This window comes from Ctenocephalides felis, unplaced genomic scaffold, assembly GCF_003426905.1.
Source record: "Ctenocephalides felis isolate EL2017-DRISC unplaced genomic scaffold, ASM342690v1 CF-g0.4_SCAFFOLD_00845, whole genome shotgun sequence".
NCBI classification, from domain to species: Eukaryota; Metazoa; Arthropoda; class Insecta; order Siphonaptera; family Pulicidae; genus Ctenocephalides; species Ctenocephalides felis.
In genome coordinates, this window is record NW_020536999.1 from 72,907,252 (window position 1) to 72,921,659 (window position 14,408).

Below are 14,408 nucleotides of genomic sequence, written 5' to 3' on the forward strand. Positions count from 1 at the left end.
TCATTTAGATTTTTTGGCGATTACTTTAACTTACCTTACGAGAGGTTAAAGTAATTTTACATTAATTTTTAAAAAATGTACAAAAAATGACAATTTAGTTTTTGAGAGAAGGTAGCGTCCAAGTTGAATGATCCGAAAAACATTTTATTTGCATTGATGTAATGAGGAACTAATTAAATTTTTGGAGAGACAGGTCCTGCGATTTGGCAGATCCAATAAAAAAAAAATGAGATATATGCACATCAAATTATCAGATATTTTATAGAGATTCTAATAGTAAGTACAAAATATGTTTACATTTCTATCAGTTTCATATATCCGATAGAATGTGAGGCAGCGCTTACGCGCTTCGATATTTCGCCTCTAAACTAAAATTTTCATTTATATTTTTTGACGATTACTTTAACTTACCCTACGAGAAGCTAAAGGAATTTTACATTAATTTTATACAGTGTCAATGGAAGTTTTTGTATCTATATATTTGTTGGAAATAATTATTTCTGAACAACAACGACAGCAAATAAAACAAGAATGTACACATGAACGACAATTTAATTTAAGTTCTAAGTAATATTTCAACTTTCACTATCGAGCAATAAGACAAGTGCAGCACACGAGCCCAGTATGTTTGTATACTTGATATATATATATATATATATATATATATACATAGCTGGGCACCGTTAATCAAATAGTTAACTTCGTTAATCGTTAATCCGCTACAAAAAAAGTTAACTTCGTTAAACGTTAAAGCGTTACATTTCGGAAGAATTAACGCAAGTTAACGTTAATCGTTAATCCGTTAATATGTGTAAAATTACATTTTTATATCGTTGCGTTAGTGAACTTAAAAAACTTATTAGTTTAGGTTCTGGAAGTTAACAGGTTATGAATAAAACAAAATACTTGTATAATTCAAATGTGTAATTTAACCCCTCGCGCGTTTTATGCACACTTCCGTGTGTATAAGGAAAATGGCACAATTATCACATACCGTGATAACGCTATTGGTCAACTTTCCGTTTTTATGATTGCATATTGTTTTTACAAGAATTTTTTTCTAAATAAAGAGAAAGAGTTTTTTTAACTTCCCGTAGGGCAAGTTATAGTAATCGCAAAAAAATCGAAAATGAAAATTTTTGCATTTCTCGACGTTTGAAAGGTTTCTGAATATTTTGGCATACCTTAGAAAAAATGGATGTATGTGTGTGTGTATTCGGATACAAATTTTCGGGTTCCGTACCAATGTTTATCCTTTAGACAGCGACGCGGCGCTTACGCGCTTTATATTTTGTCTCTATGCAGTCCTAAAGCAGTAAAATTGCTTTGAAAAAAAGTTCAGATCTTCCAAAATATGTCAAAATAAAGAAAACATTTTTTTTTTCAAAAAAAATTAATTTTTTGTCCAATAGTTTATAGTTTCTCAAAAATTTTATTTTTTCGAAGTAAATTTTTTTCAAAAATGTTAATCGTTTTTTAAAAAATAATAATTTTAGGTACGGAAAGTACCAGCAATTTGCCTTAAGGAACGATGCCTTAATTGCCTTAAGACAGAATTCCATTTACAGCTAGTTTTTGCGAAAAATAGGAAACGCGCGACGGGTTAAGCATCGGGCATAAGGTGCATATTCCCCTTCATGAGCATTAACATGTTGAAGTTCTCGTCTGAAAGCGAGGTTCGTTTTGGTGTCAAAATGTCTTTACCCGTGGAAAACAAACGTTCAACTGCAGCGCTTGAGGGTATAGCAGTATTGTATTTAATAAATAGATTTATGAATATCTGTTCCCCGAGGAATGCAGCATCGTTGAACGAATCTTTTGATTTCATATCCAGCCACATTTTAACGAGAATTTGCACTTTATTCTTGAAAGAGTTTGTAGCTCTTTGGTTTTTCTATAGACTGAGTGACAGAATTGAAAAAGTCTTCCTTCTCGTCATCATCGTTGTTACTCGCATTGCTCCCTCCGCCACTTAAACTATCTCTGTCCTTCGAATTTTTCGCTGCTTCTTGCCATAAGGCATCTTCTACCTTTTTTTCGTGCATTTTCTTACTGCATTCCTCTCTACTGCTGTCATACGTTTCCAGCCACATTAACCGAAACTTTGGGTGAAATGTCGCGGCAAGTTGGCACTGTTCATCATTCAGGAGTAGTCCAAATCTTTTCTCTATGCCGTTTAATAAGGCATTGGCTAAAGCTGTGCCGTGCGGTAAATAGTAGGCATTGGATTAACGATTAACGGACTTCTCGCATTTTAACGGAAGTTAACGTGTCCGTTAACATTTTTAAAAGTTAACTTAAAAGTTAATCCGTTAATCAAAATGTTAACTTCGTTAATTAACGATTAACGGATTAACGAGTTAATGCCCAGCTATGTATATATATATATATATATATATATATATATATATATATATATATATATATATATATTTATATGATTTAAGATTTTGTTATTCTGAACTAAATATTATATTCTAATGAAATTTTTTTTTAATTATAAATATTTGCTACGAAAATATGGTATTCTTCTTAAGAAACAGCTTTTTTTAATTATTTACAAATTGAATCAAGACTTTTTACATTTGAAGTAATAAAACTAAAAATGTTTTAAAATAAAATGTTGAGTTATATGCGTTAATCTTTTTAACAAATCAAGATGATTTAGATAATATTGAATGTGTAACTTTACAAATCGAATTCAAACTAAATAAACCAGGGCCGGCGCCGAGGACAAACTAATTAACTTAAAGTAGGGTGCATTATACGAAACAAGTTGGTAGATTTATTAAGAGTATTTAAAAGTTTATTTACAGTGCCAAATTGTTAGTTAAAAAGTCTAAGTATCTTTATATGATGTCAAAATGAAAATCTTCACATTAAATTAAAGATTAATTGCCCAGGGAGGGTGCCGAAGATGAACTCAAAAGATTGAAGTAATGTGCATTAGGAGCCGTATGAGACTACTCCAATGCCACTGGAGGTATATAATATGTGATTAACCGATGTCGAGACCACGGATTAACCGATTTGAATGATTAAGAAAACTTTGATAAGGAAACGTGCTGATTGTTTTTGGCAAAGGCAGGTCCAGCCGCCTTGAAGGTATGGGGCAAAACGTGTCAAAAATGGCAATTCTGAGAGAATGGCAGTTTTGAGAGAATGGTGCTTCCGATTAGAAAGATTCAAAAAACATTTTACTTATATGGACCGAATGAATAATTGACTAAAATTTTGGGAAGGGTGGTTCTGCGGTTTTGGAGATCCAGAAAAAAAGTTGAAAAAAAAATTATCGTTGGACATATGCATATCAAATTATCAGATTTTATAGAGATTTATATAATGTGTACGCATTTTGTGAATTTTTTTTGTGAACCTTATAAATTCACTTATAAGGTTCAACCAAATGTCCTCGTCATTTTTTATAGTAGGGGGAAGTCCCGTAACGCCGGACAGCACCTAATACCGCACACTCTATTTAACACGTATTATTTAAGCGAGTATAAATCTTTTTATATCAAAATACAAGTGCAAGGAGCGCGGGGTGCACACAGGTGCAGGATCACCTACCAAGACTCACCTGTGGCGCACACGGCCACTGCGGGAGCAACCCTTTGCTGTTTTAGGCGCAAAATTACAGCGTCACCTAAAAATCAATGGAAGTAATTCTAGTGTATTTATGCTTTTATATTTAAGTGGCATTCAATGATAAAAGTAGTACTTGATTGTTATCCGTAAAATGGTAGAATATTATTTGATATTTAAACAATTTTAGTAGGTACCACCAAATGAACAAACATGCCTGTCCCTTAGCACCGGACACTAAGTCGTCCCTTTTGCGCCGGACAGAAAACATATTGATATTTCTTGTGAGAGTTGACGTAATTTATTTTAATTATTTAATTTTAGTTCTGTATGAGTGCTAACGGTCATACCCCCATTTATCGTATTTCCTAGTCAAAGAATGAAAATCTTATGACGAATGCTCCAGCTGAGAGCATCTGTGTGGCTCAATATTTATCAAACACAAATGTGCAAACATTCCAGAGTGTGGAGATGGCTAAATATGTGATCAATGCAGGTTATTTTGAAATGTCCGGTACTAGGTGCCACTGTTTGAAATCATATTTTTTGATACCAAAGTTTAATTGATAATATTAATTATTTTGTAGTAAAGAATGCGGTTTTGTTAATTTAGTTTGATTTCTAACTTTGTTATCTAACATAAATCATAATTTAATAAACATTTCGTAAAATATTTTTTGATTTATTTATAAATAACCTTAGGTGTCCGCCACTAGGGGACTTCGCCCTATGTAATAACAGATTTGAATGGTCAAGCAATGCGTGTAAAATTGGTCATGCAGTTTTTAAGAGACATATTATTTTGCTTGTGTAGACGGTGTGAGAAAATCTTATACAAAAAAATTCATAATTTTCAAAAAAATCAAAATTCAAATTTTCGAATTGTTTCATAATTTTTGAAGAAATCTAAATTTAAAAAAATATCAAAAAGTATCAGGAAGCATTCAGAATATTTCGAAATTTTTAAAATTATCTAAATTTTCAAAAAAGCCCGAATATTTTTTAAAATTTCCAAATTCTGAAAAAATTTAAAAAAAAAGATTTTTTCAAAAGTTGCAAAAAATTTTCAACATTTAAACTAATATCAAATTTTTGAAACTTTTCAGGATTTTCAGAAAAAACTAAATTTAAAAAAAAAGTTTATACTGAAATGTACATACGAAAGAGAGCAGAACATGAGAGAGAGAAAGAGAAGGGAATAGGAATGAAAATCATGTAGGTGAGATGATGGTGAGAAAATAGACAGAGGTGATGTTGATTTTGCGGAGCAGTTAACTAATAAGCTATTGGCGACTAACACAACACTAGCTTGAGCTTTGGGTATAAAACTTCCTAGTTATTTATTTCGTAACTCTATTGCTCTATTTCTCACAAGATGGCGCTGATTCTGAAAATCTAATTTTAATAATAATAATAATAAGGGCAATAAATAACAATTGATTGCTCCATCTGTCACAAGATGGAGCCGATTCTGATAATCTAATTCCAGTACCATTATTATTATTAATGATAATAATGCAACGTGTTATGCAGTTCGTGGCCAACAATGATTTTTTATAACCTCACTTATGAAATCGTTTGAAAGGAACGATTTTTTATTGCCTCATTTTCTTTTTGTTCGTCGTAATTTTATTGTTGTTGCTTTTGTGTTCAATGACTTCTGATATAAATTGTCACGCTTGAACGATCATACGTACATATGCACGGGAATATAAATACACACGAACAAGAAATACATACAAATGTAATTGAAAATGATTTATTGAAAATATTCTTCTTAAGGTTTATACATGTTTCTTGTTCTCTTTTTTCTCTCTTGTCAGTTTTTCTTTCTCTCTCTATTCTCTCTCATCCATTCTTTTTGCTTTCTCTCTCTTGAAACAAGCTCTAGCTAATAATTGTTTAATAAATTCTAATCAAAATTTTAGACCTCTATTTTTCGATTCACGCTCTATCTCATTTTATTTTATCTTTCTTTCTTTTTTCTTCTTCTATTTATATTTATCTTTTTAAAACATAATATACTTTTCTAGTCTTTTCCTGCTGTCTTTTTCTTTTTTATCATCTCTTTATTTTCTTCATACCCTTTATTTCTTTTGCTTCTTTCTTCAGCTCTTTAATACATACGTCTACTTTCTACTCAAATATTTTTTCTGTTTTGTACTATCTTTCCTTATTTTATTATATTCATACTTCTTTACATCTGTTTGTCATGCTTTCATACATTTATTTTCCACTCTTTCATACACATCTCTTTTCCATAGTTTCTAAAATATATCTCCCTATACCCGTTTTTCATTTACATCTCTCTAACTTTTTCACTCTTCAATAATGATCTGTCTCTTTTCTACCTTTCATACAGGTCTCTCTTTATCTCTGTTTATAAAGTAAAAAAATTTGAAAGAACTAACGCAATTTATGTTTTGAGAATCGAAATTAAAGCATAAAGTATTTTTTTTTTATATTTAATTTTTTTTCTAAGAAAAATCGAACCATTTTTTAATTTAAAAAAAAAAACAGGAAAAAGATGGCAGTATAACGTATTTGTTTGTGCGTTCAGTTCCTTTTCCGTGCGTCATGTTGCATAAACTGATATTCTCGGATACACGGTGTGCAATTTTAACATTGTAAATTATTTATTCCCGACATTTGATCACATAATTGCTAATGATAGATTTCACTACGTAATTTACAATATATATATATATATATATATATATATATATATATATATATATGTAGCGCTCACACATGATGGGTTGTGTTTTATGGCATTTCGACATTTATGCATGAAATGCTATATTGATGTTACATTATAAATATAAATTTCTGCTTGAATATATTTTATTTAATGAGATTTCTCAATTAGTATACTGGTTAAGTATCCTGGTTTGGGAGATAAAGGACGGCGATTCGATTCACGGCGGTTTAATCTTATAGCTTATGACAATGAGGTCGACGGTTCGATCTAATATATTTTACGCAAATAGGTTTATTGTGACCAAAATATATCTCCATATTTTTTATCCTTCTTGGCTTAGCGAAAGCGATCATATTAGTAAAATAAGTAGTCACTTAGATCCTACCATGTGACAAAAGGATCGTTTGTTAGATCCAATACATTTTATGCAACAATAATTATTTCATACCTACTATATGATATTTAGATATCATTGCATAAACATAAAAATAACTGATTGTGAATAGCATTTTGCTTTAAGGCAATTTACATTAACTTTCTGATATGTAGAACAGAGCGGGGCTTAAAGGGCCGCGGGTAAGAAGGTCCACCAGCAATATTTCAAAAACAAGTACAGTTAAGAATTTTTAAACAGTATTCGAAAGTAGAGAGAAAAAGATGTATAACCAGCCATCACCTTGATTCTTACGACGTTGCTATCGGGAGATAAACGACAATGTTTGAAAATTTATAACAAAAGAATTTTTTTTGTTAGTTTTTTTTATGAGGCTATTGTTTAGTTTGCAGGATCTCAAAATAAATAAAAATAATCACAAAAAATAACTCTCATAAAACTTTACATGTGGGTGGGGTAGAAAGAAACAACTGAACCTATTCTATGAACTAGTGGGGCGCATGGCATCGTGCCTTAAAGAAAATTGCTGAAACTTCCCGTACCAAAAATTATTATTTTTTTAAAAAGATTAACATTGTTGAAAAAAATTTACTTCGAAAAAATTAGATTTTTGAGAAACTATAAATTTAACAACAAATTACTTTTTTTTGAAAATAATTTTTTTAAAAAAAAATGTTTTCTTTATTTTGACATATTTTGGAAATTGTGAACTTTTTTTCAAAGCAATCGTACTGCTTTAAATGCATAGAGACGAAATATCGAAGCGCGGAACCCATAGAAATGTAAAAAAAAATTATACTCATTATTAAAATCTCTATAAAATATCTGATAATTTGATGTGTATATGTCTAATGATGATTTTTGGCTTTTTTTTCCTTTTTTACAAGATCTCCGAAACCGCTAGACCTGCCTTCATGAAAATTTGATCAGTTCTTCATCTTGTTAATACAAGTAACATGTTTTTTGAATTATTAAAATCGGACTCTCCGTTCTCTTAAAAACTGAGTTACCGTTTTTGGCACTTTTTGCCCCATATATTTGGAACGGCTTGATCTGCCTTTGCCAAAAACTAATCAGCACGTCTCCTTGTCAATACGAATCGAATGTTTTTTTAATTATTCAAATCGCTTCATCCGTGTTCCCGAAATCGTCGACGAAAATTTGTATCCGCACACATACACAAACACGCACATACACACACATACATCCATTTTTTCTAAGGTATGGCAAAATGTTCAGAAGGTTTTGAAATGTAAAGATATATAAACATTTTCATTTTAGATTTTTTTGCGATTACTATAACTTGCCCTACGGGAAGTTAAAAAGGTGTCAACAATAAAAAATAATAAACTAGTGGGGCGCATGGCATCGTGCCTTAAGGCAAATTGCTGGAACTTCCCGTACCAAAAATTATTTTTTTTTTGAAAAGATTAACATTTTTGAAAAAAATTTACTCTGAAAAAAAAATAGAATTTTGAGGAACTATATAAATTTTTGACAAAAACTTACATTTTGTTGAAAAATTTATTTTGAAATATTTTGGAAATTCTGAACTTTTTTTCAAAGCAATCGTACTGCTTTAATGCATAGAGACTAAATATCGAAGCGCGTAAGCGCCGCGTCGCTGTCTAAAGCATAAGCATTGGTACGGAACCCATAGGAATGTTAACAAAATGTATACTTATTGTTAAAATCTCTGATATTGTTAAAATCTCTGAAAAATATCTGATAATTTGATGTGCATATGTCTAATGTCTAGTGATTATTGTTGACCGCCAAATATTATTTTTTTTTTACTTTTTTTACTAGATCTCCGAAACCGCTAGACCTATTTTCATGAAAATTTGATCAAATCTTCATCTTGATAATGCAAGTAAAATGTTTTTGAATTATTCAAACCGGACGATCCGTTCTCTTAAAAACTGAGTTACCGTTTGTGGCCCTTTTTGCCCCATATCTTCGGAACGGATATGCCTTTGACAAAAACTAATCAGCACGTCTCCTTATCAATACGAATCGAATGTTTTTTGAATTATTCAAATTGCTTCATCCCGGTTCCCGAAATCGTCGACGAAAATTTGTATCTGAACACACACACATGCACGCACACACATACACACACATACATCAATTTTCTCTAAGGTATGCCAATATATTCAGAAACCTTTGGAACGTAAAGATATATAAAAATTTTCATTTTCGATTTTTGTGCGATTACTATAACTTACCCTACGGAAAGTTAATTATAAATAAATCAATTTATCATCTCCAGAACATTAACAATCGTCATTTCATTTCGAATCAAATTTCAAAAAAAAAATAGTTGCCAAATTTCCACAAAATTGAAAAAGTGCCCCCGCATAGTCACAGTCTAAACGCATTTGCAAATAATTCTGTGCGACATTTTCACTTATACTGTGCTTAGCTTGGCGGCATTTTCACATTTTTCAATAATTTTCACAAAATTGAAAAAGTGCCCCAGTACATAAACAGTCTAAACGCACTTGGGTAAACATTTGTACCAGAGTGGCGCTTAGACTGTGCTTAGCCTGGGTGATTTTTTGAATTTTTAATCCAAAATTACAAAAAAAAATTTTTGAAAAAAAATTAGAAACAAAAATTTTTTTTTTCCAAAATCAATTATTTTGTTGAAACAAGCAGAAAGTTCTTTAGGTAATTTAAATCGGACACTTAGTTCTCTCAAAAACTGCCATTTTTTTAACATTTAGCTCTGTATTTCCGGAACCGCTGGGCCAACCTTTGCCAAAAACTAACCAGCTCATCTCCCTATCAATAGGAATCGAATGTTTTTTAAACCATTCAAATCGGTTGATCCGTTCCCTCAAAAACTCGCTTTCTATTTTCTGCACTCTTTGCTCCATATCTCCGTAACGGCTGGACCTGCCTTTGCCAAAAACTAATCAGCACATCTCCCTATCAATAGGAATCGAATGTTTTTTAAACCATTCAAATCGGTTGATCCGTGCGCCCGAAAACGTGGACGAAAAAAAGCGGACATACAAAACACACACACACACACACACACACACACATCCATTTTTTCTGAAGTATGCCAAAATGTTCAAAAACCTTCAAAACGTCGAGAAATGTAAAAATTTTTTATTTCGATTTTTGGACGATTACTATAACTTACCCTACGGGAAGTTAATAAAAAATTAAATTGAGTTTTAAAAAAAATACCAACAGATAAACAGAATAAATCATTATTCTAACTTTGCTGATAAATATTTCTGACGAAATACCAGATCAAGGTTATATATTGTGTTATCTCTGTAAAAAATGTATTATAAAAATTTATATTTTGCATGTAGCTATTCCGTTAAGAATTGAAAATAATACATTGGATTTGTTTGCCTCCTGACTGTCCCATTTCACCCCGCCTATGAGGCAAAAAGAACCAGATTACAATCTTTTGAAAATAAAACAGCAAAGAGCACATTTTTACAATAATGAATAAGCTAGAATTTTGATTGAACATAGTCAGATAGTTTTTTGGTTTAATATATTATTTGTTGTGATATAATTGGTTTTGTTTTCTCAATATGATTGCTCAAAGTCAAATTGGATCTTTGTGCCCTTAATATACATATCCAACTTAATAAGATTTGAGATTAAGATATTTAGGTAAAATATTCAACTCTTTATTTCGAAATAAAATTTTCGCATTCACAACAAAATAATCAATGCGATTTCAAATGATGTCTTATATTATTTTCATTTGTATAAATATATCACTGTTATTAATTATTGATCAATATTTATTGATTATTAACTTCCCGTAGGATAAGTTATAGTAATCGCAAATAAATCGAAAATGAAAATTTTTATATATCTTCACGTTTCAGAGGTTTCTAAACGTTTTGGCATACCTTAGAAAAAATGGATGTATGTGTGTGTATGTGTATGTATGTGTGCGGATACAAATTTTTATATATCTTCACTTCATCTAAACGTTTTGGCATACCTTAGAAAAAATGGATGTATGTGTGTGTATGTGTATGTATGTGTACGGATACAAATTTTCGTCGACGATTGCGGGAAACACGGTTCAATCGATTTTAATTATTCAAAAAACATTCAATTGCTGTTTATAAAGAGACGTGCTGATTAGTTTTTGGCATAGGTAGATCTAGCAGTTTCGAAGATACGGGACGAAAAGTGCCACAAATGATAACTCAGCTTTTAAGAGGACGGAGTGTACAATTATAATAATTCAAAAAACATTTTACTTGTATGATCAACTGATTTAATTTTCACGAAGGCAGGTCTAGTGGTTTCGGAGATCTAGTAAAAAAAGTAAAAAAAATGCCACTTGGTCAAAAATAATCATTAGACATATGCACATAAAATTATCAGATATTTTATAGAGATTTTAACTATAAGTATAAATTTTGTTTACATTCCTATGGGTTCCGTGCCCATGTTTATCAGTTAGACGGCGACGCGGCGCTTACGCGCTTCCATATTTCGTCTCTAAGCAGTTAAAGCAGTGCGATTGCATTGAAAAAAAGTTCAGAACTTCCAAAATATTTCAAAATTAAAAAAAACATTTTTTTCAAAGAGTCCTTTTCCAAAAAAAAAATTTCAAAAAAATTATAGTTTCTCAAAAATCTATTTTTTTTTCAATGTAAAATTTTTTCAAAAATGTTAATCTTTTTAAAAAAAATAATTTTTGGTTCAGAAAGTTTCAGCAATTTGCCTTAAGGCACGATGCCATGCACCACTAGTCCTTTTATCGTTTGGTTTTCCATCGATTTTTATCCGTTGTACTCATCTTCGCCGTTCGATATGTGTCAAGCACCTGTTTTACAAATAACACACACTCACGAATTCTCACGAACACTCGTGCACGTGCAGCATCATTACACACCGAGCGAAGTGTATGCGTGAGCGTGACACGGATTCTCAAATGACATGTCGATTTGGTGGCACTCACTTTGGTGCTTCTTGAACTTATCAATTTTGTAATCGTGTGTTGGCGGACGTGCAACTAATGGATACATTGGTAATGTATGTATATATATATATATATATATATATACTAGATGACCCGACAGACGTCTATTTACACCGTTCAGTTAAAATAATAATTATTGTTTTTCGAATTACTATTTACACAAATATGAGTGATGTTAAATGTAGAACTGCTTCAAATAAAATTATGATTCTCAATTCCCACAGTTAACACTTTAATTATCCCTTTATCAAATATTAAAATATCTTCAAAATTTTATATTAAAAATTATACACTGCAATTAATAGAACAAATTTATTTTCAATAGCTCAATTTATTTTAATACCAAGGGTTATCCAATAATTTTAGTCATACCTGTAGATGTGGATGTTTAAATGAATGATTTTTTGTTTATTCACGACTAAAACATTGATTTTCCAAATTTAACACACGAAAAATCGTCTGCCTTTGTGATTTATAGCATAAGATATACGTATTAGAAATTGAAGTCTTTTAAAAGGTATAACATATTCAGAAAGAATTAATATATAGCATTCGCGGTATAGGTATAATATCACCTTGAATTTTTCTACCCAAAATAATTGCTTCAAAAATGTTGCCTATAATTTTTATAATTACATTTTTCTCACGAATAATTCAATATACATGTTACTTAAGTTCATATTTGAATTGAATTAATTTGTCAAATCCTGTTCACATGTGCTCTATTCAACTTACGATAAACAAAATTATTGGAGTAAATAGAGAGGAAAAAAGCGTGTGCTTTGCAAATTTTTTTACTATGCTCCGCTTGATATTTTGGAATTCTTAATCTTAATCTTAAGTTCAGAAGTGAAAACAATTTGCACTCCTTCACCACTCCCGGCATTAATTGGATTATAACTCTTTTAATTCTGATTTTATTAGAACTTGTAATATACTATTTTAAAGGTAATTAAATGACCTACAACTTTCTCTATCATAAATTTTACCGTAACTTCTCTTATTTGGAAACGGCGAAGGGTTAAAGGGCTTCAAAGACACTCTGGTTTACAGCCGCGCACTCTTTAAACAATTACAACTCTATCAATATTTGTGTAACAAAAAAATAATAAAAAGCAATAATTAGTCAGAAAAAAACCTTGAATTTCAGAGATATAATAATGAGAAATTCGTTGTTTTATTAGTGGATTTTTTTCATGAAATCATGAGTTTTTTGAAAATCGTTTGTACTAAAGTTATGGTATTTTCTAGAACCCATCAAGATCTCTTAAACTAAGTTAATTCTAGATGGAACACGATTATTTTTAATTTTGGTGGAAATGGCACTCATAAACTATTTGATTCAAATGAAAAAAACATTGTATGCGTCTTTTATTTGCATGATAGCTCACTCATTTTACATGCAGAAATACTCATTTTACAGCTTATTATGAGAACTTTAAAACCCCATGTTCATATCTAGCTTAATATTGTTCCTAAAACACTATAAAAGAGATTAAGATATTAATTTATATAACCTGGCCATTTCATTATTTTTGTTAAAATGTATATTTCTGAAGATATTAGCAAACAACGCTTTTAATTTTTCTTTAACGTTCAGTTAAAAAATAATAATCTGTCAAATTGAATTTTAATATCGGGTATGTAATTACATTGAACTGACATTTCACAACCGTGAGACGCATACGCAGAACTGCATCACTTTTTTACTATATTATTTTAATTTTTCGGCACATCTCAGCTGCTTTTCGGCATTAATAATGTAGACATTACATTTTCCTTATTTATAATAATGAATTCATTATATTTTAATATTGCCTTAGCCTATAAGTGAATAGAAATGTTTGGCAAATGACAGTCTTCATTTGTTTTTAATGTCAAACTAAGCTTCAAATATTTTCAAGGTCAAGCAATGATAAGCGGTTTTTTGTATTTTTTTCCATTTATTTCTACAATCTAACTATATTTCTATGAATCTAAAAATTCTAAAAAATTTCCCGAACAAACTTCAGGAAGATTCATGAAAATCCGCATTATTGTTTAGGAGGATTAACCATTCATACATAGTTACAGAAGAATTTTATATATAAGATATATATATATATATATATATATATATATAAACAGAGTCTAATTATTGGGCATAACATTAACGAACTAGTGGTGCATGGCATCGTGCCTTAACTTCCCGTACCACAATTAAATATTGGATTTTTATTTATTATAATTATCAATAAATATTGATCAACGATTATTAACAATTGTTTTAATATTTTCAAAAAGATAATTATAATTACTAAATTATTGTTCATATAATATACAGTGACGATCTTATCACTCAAAACACTTGAAAATGATGTTGAGGAGAAATGCTGAATGAATACATCTGAGGATATATTTCTTACAAGTAGAATAACGCATATGCAATATAAACAGTTTATACTTGTTAGATTATATATTCTTCGGGAAGTTAAGGGATATGAACAAGAAGCTGTACCGACGATTAGAAAAAGTAGTTGTACTAAGAAGAAAATTCGATATGATATACAGTCCTCCAATTACAACTGTCTTAAACACTTATTTGTTATTATGAATCTTATTTAGTTCTTTAGAACTACTTCTGTAATTGCGAACTCATTATCGAGGTAGTTTTTATTGGACTTCTAGATTGCAATTGCTGTCTCTTATCCGTAGAAAGCTATAAGCCAAATAGTGAAGCAATTTGCTAATTTTTTCAGCAACGTTATTGA

The 14,408-nt window shown here is 30.4% G+C and overlaps 1 protein-coding gene across 1 annotated transcript in view; it reads right to left on the reverse strand.

The window, feature by feature from the left end:
- Nucleotides 1-14,408, reverse strand: part of LOC113388530 (angiopoietin-1-like) — a 165,083-nt gene that overhangs the window by 88,212 nt on the left and 62,463 nt on the right. The gene's annotated exons all lie outside the window — the stretch shown is intronic.